The 17,491-nt window shown below is 40.3% G+C and overlaps 1 long non-coding RNA gene across 1 annotated transcript; it reads left to right on the top strand.

The window, feature by feature from the left end:
• The first annotated feature begins 351 nt into the window (after positions 1-351).
• On the top strand, positions 352-15,897 carry LOC123502529. Its single transcript, XR_006674150.1, has 4 exons — positions 352-644; positions 14,936-15,050; positions 15,200-15,297; positions 15,482-15,897. It is a non-coding gene; the product is annotated as an uncharacterized LOC123502529 (long non-coding RNA).
• Positions 15,898-17,491: the final 1,594 nt, after the last annotated feature.

The following is a 17,491-nucleotide window of genomic DNA, read 5'->3' as shown; positions in this document are numbered from 1 at the left end:
GTAGGTACGGGATGTAAATCAAGGAGTTGTGACCTTGTTGTCCCGGTGTGTGTGTGTGCCTGGTCTCAGACCTATCCGAAGATCGGAAATAATGAGCTCTGAGCTCGTTCCGTAGGGTAACGTCTGGCTGTCTCGTCAGAGACTGCAGCAGATCAAACAGTGAATTACACACACACACACACACACACACACACACACTGCGTGTCATCATTGTAAATAGTCATTCATTCTGCTTCACCTTTCTTTATTCTATTATTGATCTCATTTATTTACCTTTATCTCTCTCTCTCTCTCTCTCTCTCTCTCTCTCTCTCTCTCTCTCTCTCTCTCTCTCTAGGGAGTGGGGCGGAGTCAGCGGAACGTGGGGTGTTAAAGCGGGTGTCCACAATAGTGGACATGGAATTTTCTTAATGAAGGCGCGGCCAGATTTGATTAGTTTGTCGTCAAGTACAGTAAACTTGTCGTTTTCTTTCCTACAATGCCAACAAACACTCTCTCTCTCTCTTACATCATTAGTGGTCAGTGAACGTTTTGTGCTAACTTTGATAGGATCTCTGCCAGACACCGCAGCTCACCAGTCACCTCCACCACAAGTGTGGACCCCGCTACAGAGACCACCACCACTCATAAGCTTGATCTAACAGGTTTGTTTGTTTTTTTCATTCTAACGTGCATGATGATGTTATCTCTATGCATTTGTGATAAGCATGATAAATAAACGCTGGATGCAGAAAAATGCAATGCCAGTATGTGTCATACAGTGGCCGTTCGGCGTGGAGCAGCCTGGCAACGCCTGAGCCAGTGTGTACAATGCAGTGAGCACACACACACACACACACACACACACACACACACACACACACACACTATTAGTAATAATAATTATAAAATAATAATATATATATATATATATATATATATATATATATATATATATATATATATATATATATATATATATATATATAGTTTTTCCCTTACAAATTGGTATTTTCCCCGTAGGGTATTCCCTACCCCTACATTAGGCTAAAATGACCTACTGAAGGGGATTTCCCCTACGAGTGGCAGCCTTGTTTGGTATTTACAAGTGAGCTTGTGTTGTCTTTCATTGCTCATGTTGTTATTTATTTAGTTATGTTGTTATGGAGTTAAGTGAAACCTGTATTATGAAGTGACAACCCGGTATTGCCTGATAAAATGATGTGGTATTCGGTATTTACAAGAGAGTTTGATGAGGCAGTGCACGACTGTTGTGAAGGTGATGATGGTTAACCTCTTCAGTACCAGGACGTGTTTACATATTCATTCTGCTTACTAACTGGTGGTGTTTGACCAGTAATCTTTTGACCTCATACACCCTTCCTCACGCAAACTAAATACTCAAATCCTACAACCTAAAAAATGTGTCAGTATTCAAGGATTAACTGCCTTGTAATAGCCCCGCCAGTCACTCATACTACTACTACTACTACTACTACTACTACTACTACTACTACTACTACTGCTACTACTACTACTACCACTGCTATTACAAAACAATCTATTACTGCTACTACCACCACTACTACTACTACTACTGCTACTACTACTACTGCCACCACTACTACTACTGCTACTACTACAAAAACAATCTTTCTACTACTACTACTACTACTACTACTACTACTATAAAACAATCTTTCTACTACTACTACTACTACTACTACTACTACTACTACTATTACTACTACTACAAAACAATCCACTACTATAATTACTACTACTACTACTACTACTACTACTACTACTACTACTACTACTATCACACCACTACTACTACTACTACTACTACTACTACTACTACTACAAAACAATCTTTCTACTACTGCTACTACTACTACTACTAGTACTACAAAACAATCATCTAATACTACTACTACTACTACTACAAACAATCTATCTACTACTGCTACTACTACTACTACTACTAATAATAATAATATTACTACTACTACAAAAACAATCTTTCTACTACTCGTCGTCGTCGTCGTCGGCTCACACTCGTGTCCGAGTACTGGGTCCTGTCGTTAGTCAAACGTCTCCTGATAAAGAGATAAAACACAAAAGCCGTTTAAATGGCTCGGATTCCTCCTTCACTCCCTCCGACCTTTACTACCCTGTGGGCCAGCACGTGTCATCGCACTAGTGTTGCCAGAGTTTGTTTTGTTCTGCTCCAGTTCATTCCCGTATACAAGTTTTTATTCTCTTTCTTTTCAGTTGTAATGGAGCTTACTGTTAGACTAGGATTACGGAAATAAAGTAATAATTTAGACAACTCTTACCATTTACTCCTCCGGGGTACCAGGGACCTCACAAATATATTCCTCCTCGGACTCCTCGAAAGAGGTTAGGAACTATTCCTCGATGGAACACGTGAACAAACAAACCTTTCTCTCTCTCTCTTTTATTATTATTTCATTACTCTTCACTGATGAGAGAGAGAGAGAGAGAGAGAGAGAGAGAGAGAGAGAGAGAGAGAGAGAGAGAGAGAGAGAGAGAGAGAGAGAGAGAGAAGGGCTTCCTCGCAGAACTCCGTCATTTCTACCCCGCGGGTCACACAACACGTTTTGACAGGAATCTTTGACCTGCAATAACTTTTCTCTCAGAGGTCGTAGCGCTCTGGATAGTACATCATTGTTTTACAATTACAAACATAAAACAATTTTAAAAATAAAATCATCTTATATAATTTTCTGATATTTCAAAATTTACCCGTGAGTAGGGAACGGAAAATAAATTCGTCCACCGTAAGCCAAGGGTTAAAATGTACTCAAAACATGATAAACTGTCTTAAAATGCCATCAAAACAAGCCAAATTTTCTTAAAATGCCATCAAAACCTGCCAAACTGTCTTAAAATGCCATCAAAACTTGCCACACTGTCTTAAAATGCCATCAAAACCTGCCAAACTTTCTTAAATTGCCCTCAAAATCTGCCAAACTCTCTTAATATGCCATGAAAACATGTCAAACTGTCTTAATATGCCCTTAGAACATGTCAACTGTCTTAAAATTTCTTCAAAACAAGTTAAACTATCTTAACATGGCCTCAAAACCAGCAAAACTGTCTCAAATTTCCCTCAAAACATAACAAACTGCCTTAATATGCCCTCCAAATCTCCCAAACTGTCTTCAATTTCCATAAAAACCTCCAAAATTGTCTTACTATACCCTCAAAACATACCAAACTGTCTCAATATGTCCTCCAAACTGTCTTAAAATGCCCTCAAAACATGTCAAACTTTCTCAAAATGCTCTCAAAACATGGCAAACTGTCTCAATATGGCCATAAAATATGTCAAACTGTCTCAAAATACCCTCAAAATATGCCAAACTGTTTTAAATTGCCCTCAAAGCATGTCAAACTGTTTTAAATTGCCCTGAAATATACCAAACTGTGTCAAAATACTCTCAAAACATGTCAGTCTTAAAATACCCTTAAAAAATGCCTAACTGTCTTAAAATACCATCAAAACATGCCAAACTGTCTTACAGTATCCTCAAACCCTGCCAAACTGTCTTAAATTGCCCTCAAAGCATAACAAACTGTCTTAATCTGCCCTCAAAACCTGCCAAACTGTCTTCAAATGGCCTCAAAACCTGGCAACCTGTCTTTAATTGTCCTCAAAACATACCAAACTGTCTTAATAGACACTCCAAACCTGCCAAAGTGTATCTGTATTAAAATGCCCTCAAAACATGCCAATATGGCCATAAAACATGTCAAACTGTTTTCAAATATCCTCAAAACATGCCAAACAGTCTCAAAATACCCTCAAAACATGCCAAACTGCCTAAAAATGGCTTCAAAATCTTACCCAGGCTAACCCAATCCCCCTAACCCAACCACACCTCCCCACACCACACACCACACCACTGACCTGCATAAGGAAAGGAGCCGTGTGACCTCAGCGTTGAGTGGCCACCTCCTCTCGGGTCACAGTGAAGTCGCAGTCCAAGGAGTCCTGCGGCAGAAGGTCAGAGGTCACACAGGTCACACTGGGATAGTAATAATAGTAATAGTATTAGCAAAGGAGGAGGAGGAGGAGGAGGAGGAGGAGGAGGAGGAGAGGAGGAGGAGGAGGAGAAAGAGAGAAAAAGAAGGAAGAAAAGGAGAAGGAGAGGAGAGAGAGAGAGAGAGAGAGAGAGAGAGAGAGAGAGAGAGAGAGAGAGAGAGAGAGAGAGAGAGAGAGAGAGAGAGAGAGAGAGAGAGAGAGAGAGAGAGAGAGAGAGAGAGAGAGAGAGAGAGAGAGAGAGAGAGAGAGAGAGAGAGAGAGAGAGAGAGAGAGAGAGAGAGAGAGAGAGAGAGAGAGAGAGAAATAGAAAAAGTTTATGAAATGACATTTATTATTTTACCTTTTCTTTTTCTCTTTCTTCTTCTCCTCCTCTTCTCATATTCCTCCACCTATTCCTTCTTCTTCTTCTTCTTCTTTTCTTCTTCTTCCTCCTCCTCCTCTCTTCTTGCCTTGGTCCGTCTTTTCTCCATATTCTTAACACAATCTGAAATAAATAAAACTGGATTAAGATTAGAGAGAGAGAGAGAGAGAGAGAGAGAGAGAGAGAGAGAGAGAGAGAGAGAGAGAGAGAGAGAGAGAGAGAGAGAGAGAGAGAGAGAGAGAGAGAGAGAGAGAGAGAGAGAGAGAGAGAGAGAGAGAGAGAGAGAGAGAGAGAGAGAGAGAGAGAGAGAGAGAGAGAGAGAGAGAGAGAGAGAGAGAGAGAGAGAGAGAGAGAGAGAGAGAGAGAGAGAGAGAGAGAGAGAGAGAGAGAGAGAGAGAGAGAGAGAGAGAGAGAGAGAGAGAGAGAGAGAGAGAGAGAGAGAGAGAGAGAGAGAGAGAGAGAGAGAGAGAGAGAGAGAGAGAGAGAGAGAGAGAGAGAGAGAGAGAGAGAGAGAGAGAGGAGAGAGAGAAGAGAGAATAAGACTAGAGAGAGAGAGAGAGAGAGAGAGAGAGAGAGAGAGAGAGAGAGAGAAAAGAGAGACAAAAACTGTGTGATTAAGAGAGAGAGAGAGAGAGAGAGAGAGAGAGAGAGAGAGAGAGAGACAGGCTGATAGAAACAGAGAGAGAGAGAGAGGTGAGCGAGAGAGTCAGAGAACAGAGAGAGGAGAGAGTGAGAGGTGGAGGACGTGGTGAGTGGATAAAGAAACAGAGGAGAGCTGAAGCCTGAAACAACGAGACCTCCACTGCTTCCACTATGCCACACAGAGCGACTGTGACAAGCGTCCACTGTCAGACACAGAGTGAGCTCGGAACTACCACGAGCCACACAGAGCAGCAGGACTCTTCCTCCATAAACACAGCGAACGGAGTAGATCGCGGTGCCTCTGTTCGAACGAACCTCTCAGACCACTTCAGGAGATTGGAGAAAAAGAAATCTAAGAGGGAAGTGAGAGGACGCGAGGAGGTGAGAGCGAAGGACTGAGGACTCACCAGGCCACCAAGCAGACACAAAAAGCGAGAAGGCAAAGTGTGTGAGTACTGCTCACGGAAAGGACACAGACTTGAGAGAACTGACGATTTACGTCAGGAGCGTCTCCTACAGCGGACGGTGGAAAGACACACAGACACCCTTCCCACCTGCAGCGCCTCAGCCCGCCCACCCTCACTTCATTTCAGTCCTTGCCACAACCTCGACTCCTTCCTCAGCCTGGTATCTGGAATCAGACCAGGGGCGGCAGTGGACCACTCTTCACCAGTACCAGCAGTCGGCCGCGATCCTCACCATGGTACAGAGCTTGAGAGAAAAAGGTCGAGCAAGTCCGTGGTCTCCGGACTAAAAGAGACTTATACCACAACTGTGAAGACACAAGAGAGAGTTGTTGAGAGAGAGAGAGAGAGAGAACAGTGAGGTGAGAGAGAGAGAGAGAGAGAGACCCAGAGAGAGAGAGAGAGAGACAGAGAGAGAACAGGAGGTGAGAGAGAGAGAGAAGGAGAGAGAGAGACATAGACAGAAGATGGAGAGAGAGAGAGAGAGAGAGAGAGAGAGAGAGAGAGAGAGAGAGACAAGGGCCTGAGAGAGAGAGAGACAAGAGATGGCACACAGCTGAGCCACGTGCTGATTGTGAGAGAAATCACCACCTGAAAGAGAGAGAGAGAGAGAGGTGCAGGGTCTGACAGATCAGAGACACAGAACGAGGAGGGACATTAGAGTCATCTCAGACTACCAGGAAGACAAGAGTGTCATCAGCTGAGAGTGAGAGCTCTGACCATCAGAGAGAGACACAGAAGTGAGAGAGAGAGAGAGAGAGAGAGCACCATCTGGCTGTGGAACAAAGCAGAGAGAGAGAGAGAGAGAGACCCACAGAGAGAGAGAGAGAGAGAGAGAGAGAGAGAGAGAGAGAGAGAGAGACACAGGAATACACCACCAGAGAGGATCAGAGAGAGAGAGAGAGTGAGAGAGAGAGAAAGAGCTGAGAGAGAGACAAGAGAGAGAGAGAGGCGCAACAAGGAGACAGGGCTGCAGCAGGAGGATGGTGGTAACCAGCAAGTGGAGAAAAAAGTGGGAGGAAAGCCTGCGCCGGAAACTGTGTGGCACTGGCGTAGAAACAAAACTTGGTGGTCTCTTGTTAAGGACAAACAAGGAACTGGCCACCAAGAATCCATCCCTCCCTCAGCAAGCAGGACGGTACTGTCGCCACCAGCAGTAAGGAGAGGGCACAGTTGCTGGCTTCCTGACCACCACCTACACTCGCTCTAAACGATCACACCTCAGAAATAAAACGCGCTAGATTTGAAGCTTTTTCTATTTATTATCATAAGCAATACAAAAAAAAAAAGTGGTTGTTAGGAAATGAAACTAAAGCGAAAAAGTTACATGACATCAATAACTTAATGTAAAAATGGTCCCAAAATACCATCTGGCTGAAAAATCTTCAAACGGTCTACATAAAAAAATACAGCACTACTGGCCAAAAAAACACTAAAAATGGTAAAAAAATCTAGAAAAAAATGTTAATCTAGAAAAAATGGCAAAAAAAGCCGAAAAACGGGCCCTATATCGTACTACATAAAATACAGCAGCACTACTGGCCAAAAAAAAAAAAATGGTAAAAATCTAGAAAAAATGGCAAAAAAAAAGCCGAAAAACGGGCCCTAAATCGTACTAAGTCGAAAATACTCTAAAGAGTCTCCGGAGATAAGGTGGATGCATATTGGAGCCAAAATTAAATACAAGAGTCTCCCTACACTTTTATTCAATTTTTGACATTATTACACATTGCCTGAAAAAAAAAACCACAAATATTTTCAACTGAATAAAACAATATATATACAAAGAATACAGAGAAAGTCTACACAAATTTTCAACTTAAAAATAAAAACTGAGTATAAAAAGTGAGCAAAATTCTATGGTGAAAAGTCTAGACAATAAATAGACAAATTTTCAACTTAACAGTATAAAAAAAATTGTCTACAATGATTTTCAACTTAATAATAAATAATATATAAAAGAATTTAAGTCTACAATACATTTCAACTTAATATACAATAAATATTAACACCAATTTATAATATACAATAAATATTAACATGAATTTTCAACTTTGCAAAATTTTAAGAAATTTCAACTTCACAAATGATTTTTAAACAACTTTTCAAGTTAACAAATATTCAAAGATAAAAAGAGAGAGAGAGAGAGAGAGAGAGAGAGAGAGAGAGAGAGAGAGAGAGAGAGAGAGAGAGAGAGAGAGAGAGAGAGAGAGAGAGAGAGAGAGAGAGAGAGAGAGAGAGAGAGAGAGAGAGAGAGAGAGAGAGAGAGAGAGAGAGAGAGAGAGAGAGAGAGAGAGAGAGAGAGAGAGAGAGAGAGAGAGAGAGAGAGAGAGAGAGAGAGAGAGAGAGAGAGAGAGAGAGAGAGAGAGAGAGAGAGAGAGAGAGAGAGAGAGAGAGAGAGAGAGAGAGAGAGAGAGAGAGAGAGAGAGAGAGAGAGAGAGAGAGAGAGAGAGAGAGAGAGAGAGAGAGAGAGAGAGAGAGAGAGAGAGAGAGAGAGAGAGAGAGAGAGAGAGAGAGAGAGAGAGAGAGAGAGAGAGAGAGAGAGAGAGAGAGAGAGAGAGAGAGAGAGAGAGAGAGAGAGAGAGAGAGAGAGAGAGAGAGAGAGAGAGAGAGAGAGAGAGAGAGAGAGAGAGAGAGAGAGAGAGAGAGAGAGAGAGAGAGAGAGAGAGAGAGAGAGAGAGAGAGAGAGAGAGAGAGAGAGAGAGAGAGAGAGAGAGAGAGAGAGAGAGAGAGAGAGAGAGAGAGAGAGAGAGAGAGAGAGAGAGAGAGAGAGAGAGAGAGAGAGAGAGAGAGAGAGAGAGAGAGAGAGAGAGAGAGAGAGAGAGAGAGAGAGAGAGAGAGAGAGAGAGAGAGAGAGAGAGAGAGAGAGAGAGAGAGAGAGAGAGAGAGAGAGAGAGAGAGAGAGAGAGAGAGAGAGAGAGAGAGAGAGAGAGAGAGAGAGAGAGAGAGAGAGAGAGAGAGAGAGAGAGAGAGAGAGAGAGAGAGAGAGAGAGAGAGAGAGCGCAATCAAAGTAAACAATCAAATAGTAATAATATCCATGAAAACATTTTTAAAACAACACACACATTAATCTTGTGCCCTCCATACACCCTTGCTAATGTCATTAAAATGGTCTAATGGTACACAAATCTCAAGGAAAAATGTGTCCCAGTACTGAAGGGGTTAAAATAGTGAAGGCTGTGGCCATTAATCTTGTGCCCTCCATACACCCTTGCTAATATCAATAAAATGGTCTAATGGTACAAAAATCTCAAGGTAAAAATGTGTCCCAGTACTGAAGGGATTAAAATAGTGAAGGCTGTAGCCATTAATCCTTTGACCACCATAGACCCTTGCTAATATCAATAAAATGGAGAGGTGTATGGAGATCACAAGATTAATGGCCACAGTCTTCACTATTTCAACCCCTTCAGTACTGGGACACATTTTTACCCTGAGATCTGTGTACCATTAAACCATTTTATTGATATTAGGAAAAGTTTATAGACATCAGAAGGTTAATGGTCACAGTCTTCACTATTTTAACCCCTTCAGTACTGGGACACATTTTTACCTTGACATTTCTGTATCATTAGACCATTTTATTGACATTAGGAAAGGTCTACAGAGGTCAGAAGATTAACGGCCACATTCGTCATTATTTTAATCCCTTTAATACTAGGACATCTTGAGATTTTGTGTACCATTAGACCATTTTATTGACAGTAGGAAAGATCTATACACGTCAGAAGACTAATGGCCACATTCTTCACTATTTTAACCCCCTTCAACATTGAAGCACATTTTTACCTTGAAATTTGTGTACAATTAGACATTTTATTGACATCAGGAAAGGTCTATAGATGGCAGAAGAATAATGGCAAGTCTTCACTATTTTAACCCCTTCAGTACTGGGACACATTTCTACCTTGAGATCTGCATACCATTAGACCATTTTCTTGACACTTGGAAAGATCTATTGAAGGCAGAAGATTAATGGCCATAATCTTCACTATTTTTACCCCTTCAGTACTGGGACACATTTTTTACCTTGAGATTTGTGTACCATTAGACCATTTCATTGACATTAAGAAAGATCCATGAGAGAGAGAGAGAGAGAGAGAGAGAGAGAGAGAGAGAGAGAGAGAGAGAGAGAGAGAGAGAGAGAGAGAGAGAGAGAGAGAGAGAGAGAGAGAGAGAGAGAGAGAGAGAGAGAGAGAGAGAGAAGGCAGAATGACAAGATTTCTATATTATTTACCGGAGAAACAGTCTTGAAAACCCTGCCAGTCATCTCTGTGGCCTTGGAAAATTGTCATAGAGAGAGAATAAAGAGTTTTGAAGAATGTTTTTACAGTTGTAAAGGCAGAATGACAAGATTTCTGTATTATTAAGTGGAGAAACAGTCTTGAAAACCCTGCCAGTCATCTGTGTGGCCTTGGAAAACAGTGGTGATGAGAGAATAAGGGTATTTTTATGGTTCCTGAGGCAGAGTGACATTTCTATAATATTAAGTGGAGAAACACTCATGAAAACCCTGCCAGTGATCTCTGTGGCCTTGGAAGGCGTGTTGTTGAGACAGCTAAGTGTTTGTGAATACAGGCCTTTGTCTGACACACAAGCAGCAACAATGCACATTCTTCATTCCTCTGAGTTCAGTAAGTGAAGGAGTGAGTGAGTGCTGAGTGAATCTCTTAACAAGGACACTGCATCTTTGTCCAGAGAATCCAACACTTGCTTCACAAACTCATGTGGGGGATTGAAATAGTGAAGACTGTGCCCATTAATCTTGTCACCTCCATACACCCTTCTTAACCCCTTCAGTACTGGGACACATTTTTACCTTGAGATTTGTGCACCATTAGACCATTTTATTGACATTATCGAAGGTCTATGAAGGTTACAAGATTAATGGCCATAGTCTTCACAATTTTCACCCCCACATGAGTTTGTGAAGCTGTACAAAATCACCAAATAGTCACCACAAGGAATATGGAAATGTGTCATGGTACTGAAGGGTTAATGTCAATAAAAGGGTATTACCATAGCCAAACTTTCTTCAAATGCCCTCAAAACATGCCAAATGGTCTTAAAATACCATAAAAACATGCCAAATGGTCTTAAAATACCATAAAACATGCCAAATGGTCTTAAAATACCATAAAAACATGTGAAATGGTCTTAAAACATAAAACATGCCAAATAGTCTTAAAATACCATAAAACATGCCAAATGGTCTTAAAATATCATACAAACATGCCAAATGGTCTTAACATACCATAAAAACATATCAAATGGTCTTAAAATACCATAAAAACATGCCAAATGGTCTTAAAATGTCCTTATAATTAAAAATGCCAAACTGCTAATCTATCCTAACTATTCTTCATGGCTCCAGGTGTTGTCTTGTACTCTGGGTGTTGCTGATGGCTGTAGGTGTTGTAGAAGGCTTGTGTTGTGTTGTCGCTTGTCTTGTCTTGGCTTGGTGGTGCAGTGTTCCAGCAGCAGTGTGTCTTGACTTTCCTGTAATGAGAGGTGCACTGTTTATATTGAGTCACCTTCACTATTTTGTAAACTGAACTGAACGCAACTCAAATGCCGTTAAAACATGTCAAACTTTTTTAACTGACCTCAAAACATGCAAAACTGTCTTAAAATCCTATCAAAACATATCAAACTGTCTTATAATTTCCTCAAAACCTGGCAAACTATCTTAAAATGCCTCAAAACATACCAAACTGTCCTAAAATATCCTCAAAACATGACAAACTGCCTTAAAATGCCTTCATAACATGCCAAATCTGTCTCAAATTAAAGATGTACCAATACCAAAATTTTGGCCGATTCCGATAACGATACCAATACCACCTAATTGGGCCGATACCGATACTACTACTTATAGTGATTACTGCACTGGACACCAGGATGAGTTGGTGGACGGTGAGCGTTATCAGATGGGAGGCTTTGTTTTGGGGGATGCTGTGAGTCCTTCTGAGAACGTTTGTGAAATAGGAGCAATTCTAGAAGCTTTGTGAAGCCATTTTGAAAAGGTAAATTACTCAGTAATTGGAATGAATATCTTCTCAGTCTTCTGATTCTTGTCAGTTATTTTAAATTCTTACTTACTCCTTTAGCGACCATTTGGTCTTGTGCATTTTCATTATTAATTTTATTGACGATATTTTGGCGGTCGAAAATATTTTTAAAATTATTAAAATTGTAAAACAGACAAAATATTAGCAAAAGAAACTCATTTTGTTGTGTATGTTTCTCTTTAATTAAATCTGACATCCTTTGATATTAATTCATTACACATTAGTAGACCAATTCAGAAAAATGAGCTTTCACCTAATCTTTTCAATTAAATAGAAAAAAGTTTAGTTTATTCTAAATTTCTAGTGTATTGCTATGATCTTAAATAATTAATATGCAACAAATTATACACAATGCACATGATTACAAAACAGAATCGTTACTTTCTTAGTTATGGAAATTTTACATCCTTAGGTTAACACAAGTAACTCAAAAATTAAACTACCATTAAAATTAATAATATACATATATAATTCAAGCTTCCACCTATTCCAGTATGATATCTTGGAAAAGGCTACCACTACCACTGTTAATTATAAATCAAATAAGAATATGCTGTTATTTACAATAATGCAAAATGCCTAACTATATATATATATATATATATATATATATATATATATATATATATATATATATATATATATATATATATATATTGCACTCAAAATCTGCCAAACTGCCTTAATATGCCTTCAAAATCTGCCAAACTCTTAAAATGCCATCAAAACATGTCAAATTGTCTTAATATGGCCTCAAAACTTGCCAAACTGTCTAAAATTGCCCTCAAAACATTCAAAACTGTCTTAATATGGCCTGAAAACCTGCCAAACTGTCTTTAACTCACCTCAAAACCTCTCAAATTGTCTTAATATACCCTGAAAACCAGCCAAACTGTTTCAAATTGCTCTCAAAACCTGCCAAAATGTATTAAAATGCCCTCAAAACATGTCAAACTCTGAAAATGCCCTCAAAACATGCCAAACTGTCTCAATATGGCCATAAAACATGTCAAACTGTTTTAAAATATCCTCAAACATGCTAAACTGTCTCAAAATATGCTAAATTGTCTTAAACTGCCCACCAAACACGTCAAACTGTCTCAAAATACCCTCAACACATGCCAAACTATCTAAAATGCCCTTAAAATATGCCAAACTGTTTAAATATACCCTCAAAACATGACAAACTGCCTCAAAATTCCCTCAAAACCTTAACCGCCCAACCTAACCTAATGTAACCTAACCACACCTCACACCACACCACTGACCTGCATAAGGAAGAGAGCCGTGTGACCTCAGCATTGAGTGGCCACCTCCTCTCGGGTCACAGTGAAGTCGCAGTCCAGGGAATCCTGTGGCAAAAGGTCAGAGGTCACACAGGTCACACTGGGATAGTAATAATAGTAATAGTATTAGCACAGGAGGAGGAGGAGGAGGAGGAGGAGGAGGAGGAGGAGGAGGAGGAGGAGGAGGAGGAGGAGGAGGAGGAGGAGGAGGACATGTCAAATTGTGTTAAAATGTCCTCAAAACCTGACAAACTATCTTAACCCTTCTTGGCTTACGGTGATCGTACATGAATGATGATATTGTTCCGTCCAGAGAGACGGCGATCGTATCGGTAATCATGATTTTTCCCGCTTGACATTTGAAGATTGGCACGGGGCTGTGTCATTATTTCTTGGCATTGCTCAATAATGAATTACTGGATCATATAGTGACTGAAACCAACGCATATCATGCCCGGTATGCTGAAACATCTGATGTAACCCCTCGCTCGCACGAGAAAGAATGGCTACACATTACGAGAGATGAACTTTTGACGTTCATAGCTGTGACTATGCTAATGCCTCATTCTAAAAAGGCTGTTAGACATGATTACTGGAGCAAGGCTGAGATGTTATACATGCCATTTTTTGCAAGACAAATCACAAGAGACAGTTACAGTAATATTCTAAGATTTCTTCACTTTTCTAGTGAAGAAACTGCTGATCCACTTTGGAAAATAAGACCAGTGCTGCAAAGTCTTACAGATAAATTCAAGTCTTACTTCAACCCATTTCAGAATCTTGTTATAGATGAATCACTGATGCTATTCAAGGGAAGATTAGCTTTCAAACAATATATACCATCAAAGCGACATCGCTTTGGAATCAAATTGTATGTGCTATGTGATTGCAAAACCGGAATTGTGCTGGATTTTGCATCCATTCTGGCAGTGACATTGATGATTGACTAAAAACAATCCTAGTGGATTCTCTGGCTCAGTAGTAGATGTACTCCTGAAAGATTACCTGGGAAAAGGCCATGTATTGTATACTGATAATTGGTATACGAGTCCTCAGCTGGCAAGGTATTTACATGATAATAATACTGGTGCAGTGGGCACTGTCAGATCAAAGAGAAAATATATGCCAAACTTTGGAGTAACAAAAAAAGGTGATGTAATCAGATTCAAGACACATGATATGATAGTAATGAAATGGCACGATAAAAGAGCAGTGCATCTTCTTTCTACTATCCACACTGGCCAGATGAAAGATACCCAGCGGGTTCACAGGAGAACAAATGAGCCTATCTTCAAACCTGATATTGTCGCTGATTATAACATCAACATGAGACTCGTTGATAAAGCTGATATGCAGCTAGGTACAGTGGACAGCCTAAGAATAAGTGTCAAGTGGTATAGGAAAGTATTTTTCCACATGATAGATATTTGCATGTTGAATGCATGCAACATTTACATGACCAAAACAGGCAACAAGTCATCTCTAAGAGTATTCAGTATGAAAGTCATAAAACAAATGCTGGAAAGATTTCCAACACAAGTGCCTACACATTCACGTCCAGATAGACAGAGCCGTGCAGCTCAGGAAGGACTGGCAAGCTGTAGGACTGGAAACTCATTTCCCTGTACATGTTCCTCCAGCACCAGGAAGGCCACATAAGAAGGGACAGAGGGAATGTATAGTTTGCAAAACAACGCAGAGGAGAGAACAGAAACGCAAGCTAGTGACAACAATGTGTGAAGGGCGTGGTGTAGGGTTGTGCCTAGGCGAATGTTTCAAGAAATATCACACCCTCAAGACATACTAATAAGTGGGAAAGAGAACTGTTTAGATATAGTGATACATGTATAAGGAGCAACATATGGCAAGATGACCTAGTACGGAGCTCTACATTCTACCAATAGCAAGATAAATATAACTTTACGTTATACTAACAAAATAAGTATTACTTGTAAGATTCACTGAATACTGATTTTACACAAAATATGACTGGGTAAATGTTTGGATGTAAGGTTGGGCAGCTGTGTGCCTACATTATCTTCTTTCCTTGTCACAGGGGCAGCAAGGGAGAGGGAGGCCTGTCTCCTTCAAGCAAACAGTACGTGGTGTATCGGCAAGATGATCTAGTACAGAGTCCTACATAGGAATTCTACAGAGCTACCAGTTGCAAGGTAAATATAACTTTACATTATACTGACAAAAAGAGTATTACGTCTTGTAAGATTCACTGTATACTGATTTTACACGAAATATGAGTGTCGGGTGTGAGGAGGGCAACTCTGTGCGCCTAAAAATATTTCCCCTTCTCTCCTTATCGCAGGGAGCGCAGGGAGTGGGGAGAGAGGACTCTATCCTTCAGGCAGATGTTGGTGTATCTTTTATTGCCATCAAACAGATCATCTTCCATTATTTCACAAGGTAAAGTGAATGAGTGTTTCTTGAATAGAGTATATATAACCACATGAATGTTTGTACAAATGAACACACACACACACACACACACACACACACACACACACACACACACACACACACACACACACACACACACACACACACACACTTCATAAGCTATGTTTACATGTGATCTCTTTTATTGCAGAGTTTGCAGATGCAGCTTTCTTGCACCCACTTGATGGCTCCTCGGATTCCTCCCTTCACTCCCTCCGACCTTTACTACCCTGTGGGCCAGCACGTGTCATCGCACTAGTGTTGCCAGAGTTTGTTTTGTTCTGCTCCAGTTCATTCCCGTATACAAGTTTTTATTCTCTTTCTTTTCAGTTGTAATAGAGCTTACTGTTAGACTAGGATTACGGAAATAAAGTAATAATTTAGACAACTCTTACCATTTACTCCTCCGGGGTACCAGGGACCTCACAAATATATTCCTCCTCGGACTCCTCGAAAGAGGTTAGGAACTGTTCCTCCATATAATTTACAAAGCTAGAAACAGAAGAAGGAGAAGAAGAAATAACGGAAGGGGGAGATACTACAAGAGAAGAAGGTGGAGACAGATCGGCGAGGTGGGAATGCAGAAGTACAGCAGGTAAGGAGGAGTGACACAAAGAGACAAAGGATCGACACCAAAACAAATTGAGGGTGAGGAGACGAGTAGTGAAGGTGAGGAGGAAGAAGAGGGCTCAGGTCTAAGTCAAATTGTTGAAGGGTGTGGTGATGGAGGGTGAGAGGGTGCAGGAGGAGGCAATGATGGTGGTGAAGTAGATATAAGAGGAGGTGGAGGAGGTGACTGACTACCCTCCATCACTGATGCATTGATACTGAGAGTGACAAGCAGGTGGTCACGTGATGCAACATGGTGTTGCTTCTTTACAGGATAAGGATTTCTGGCTTCCCATTATCCTCATAGAATCTCTCTCTCTCTCTCTCTCTCTCTCATATCTGATACGATGAGAGAGGGAGGGGAAGGGAAGGAAGGATGGAACACGTGAACAAACAAACCTTTCCTCTCTCTCTCTCTTTTATTATTTCATTACTCTTCACTCATTCATATCTGATCCGATGAGAGAGAGAGAGAGAGAGAGAGAGAGAGAGAGAGAGAGAGAGAGAGAGAGAGAGAGAGAGAGAGAGAGAGAGAGAGAGAGCTTCCTCGCAGAACTCCGTCATTTCTACCCCGCGGGTCACACAACACGTTTTGACAGGAATCTTTGACCTGCAATAACTTTTCTCTCAGAGGTCGTAGCGCTCTGGATAGTACATCATTGTTTTTACAATTACAAACATAAAACAATTTTTAAAAATAAAATCATCTTATATAATTTTCTGATATTTCAAAATTTACCCGTGAGTAGGGAACGGAAAATAAATTCGTCCACCGTAAGCCAAGGGTTAAAATGTACTCAAAACATGATAAACTGTCTTAAAATGCCATCAAAACAAGCCAAATTTTCTTAAATGCCATCAAAACCTGCCAAACTGTCTTAAAATGCCATCAAAACTTGCCACACTGTCTTAAAATGCCATCAAAACCTGCCAAACTTTCTTAAATTGCCCTCAAAATCTGCCAAACTCTCTTAATATGCCATGAAAACATGTCAAACTGTCTTAATATGCCCTTAGAACATGTCAACTGTCTTAAAATTTCTTCAAAACAAGTTAAACTATCTTAACATGGCCTCAAAACCAGCAAAACTGTCTCAAATTTCCCCTCAAAACATAACAAACTGCCTTAATATGCCCTCCAAATCTCCCAAACTGTCTTCAATTTCCCTAAAAACCTCCAAAATTGTCTTACTATACCCTCAAAACATACCAAACTGTCTCAATATGTCCTCCAAACTGTCTTAAAATGCCCTCAAAACATGTCAAACTTTCTCAAAATGCTCTCAAAACATGGCAAACTGTCTCAATATGGCCATAAAATATGTCAAACTGTCTCAAAATACCCTCAAAATATGCCAAACTGTTTTAAATTGCCCTCAAAGCATGTCAAACTGTTTTAAATTGCCCTGAAATATACCAAACTGTGTCAAAATACTCTCAAAACATGTCAGTCTTAAAATACCCTTAAAAAATGCCTAACTGTCTTAAAATACCATCAAAACATGCCAAACTGTCTTACAGTATCCTCAAACCCTGCCAAACTGTCTTAAAT

The sequence above is a fragment of the Portunus trituberculatus genome, chromosome 11 (genome assembly GCF_017591435.1).
Source record: "Portunus trituberculatus isolate SZX2019 chromosome 11, ASM1759143v1, whole genome shotgun sequence".
In the NCBI taxonomy this organism is placed as follows: domain Eukaryota; kingdom Metazoa; phylum Arthropoda; class Malacostraca; order Decapoda; family Portunidae; genus Portunus; species Portunus trituberculatus.
This window is presented reverse-complemented; position numbering and strand designations above follow the sequence as displayed.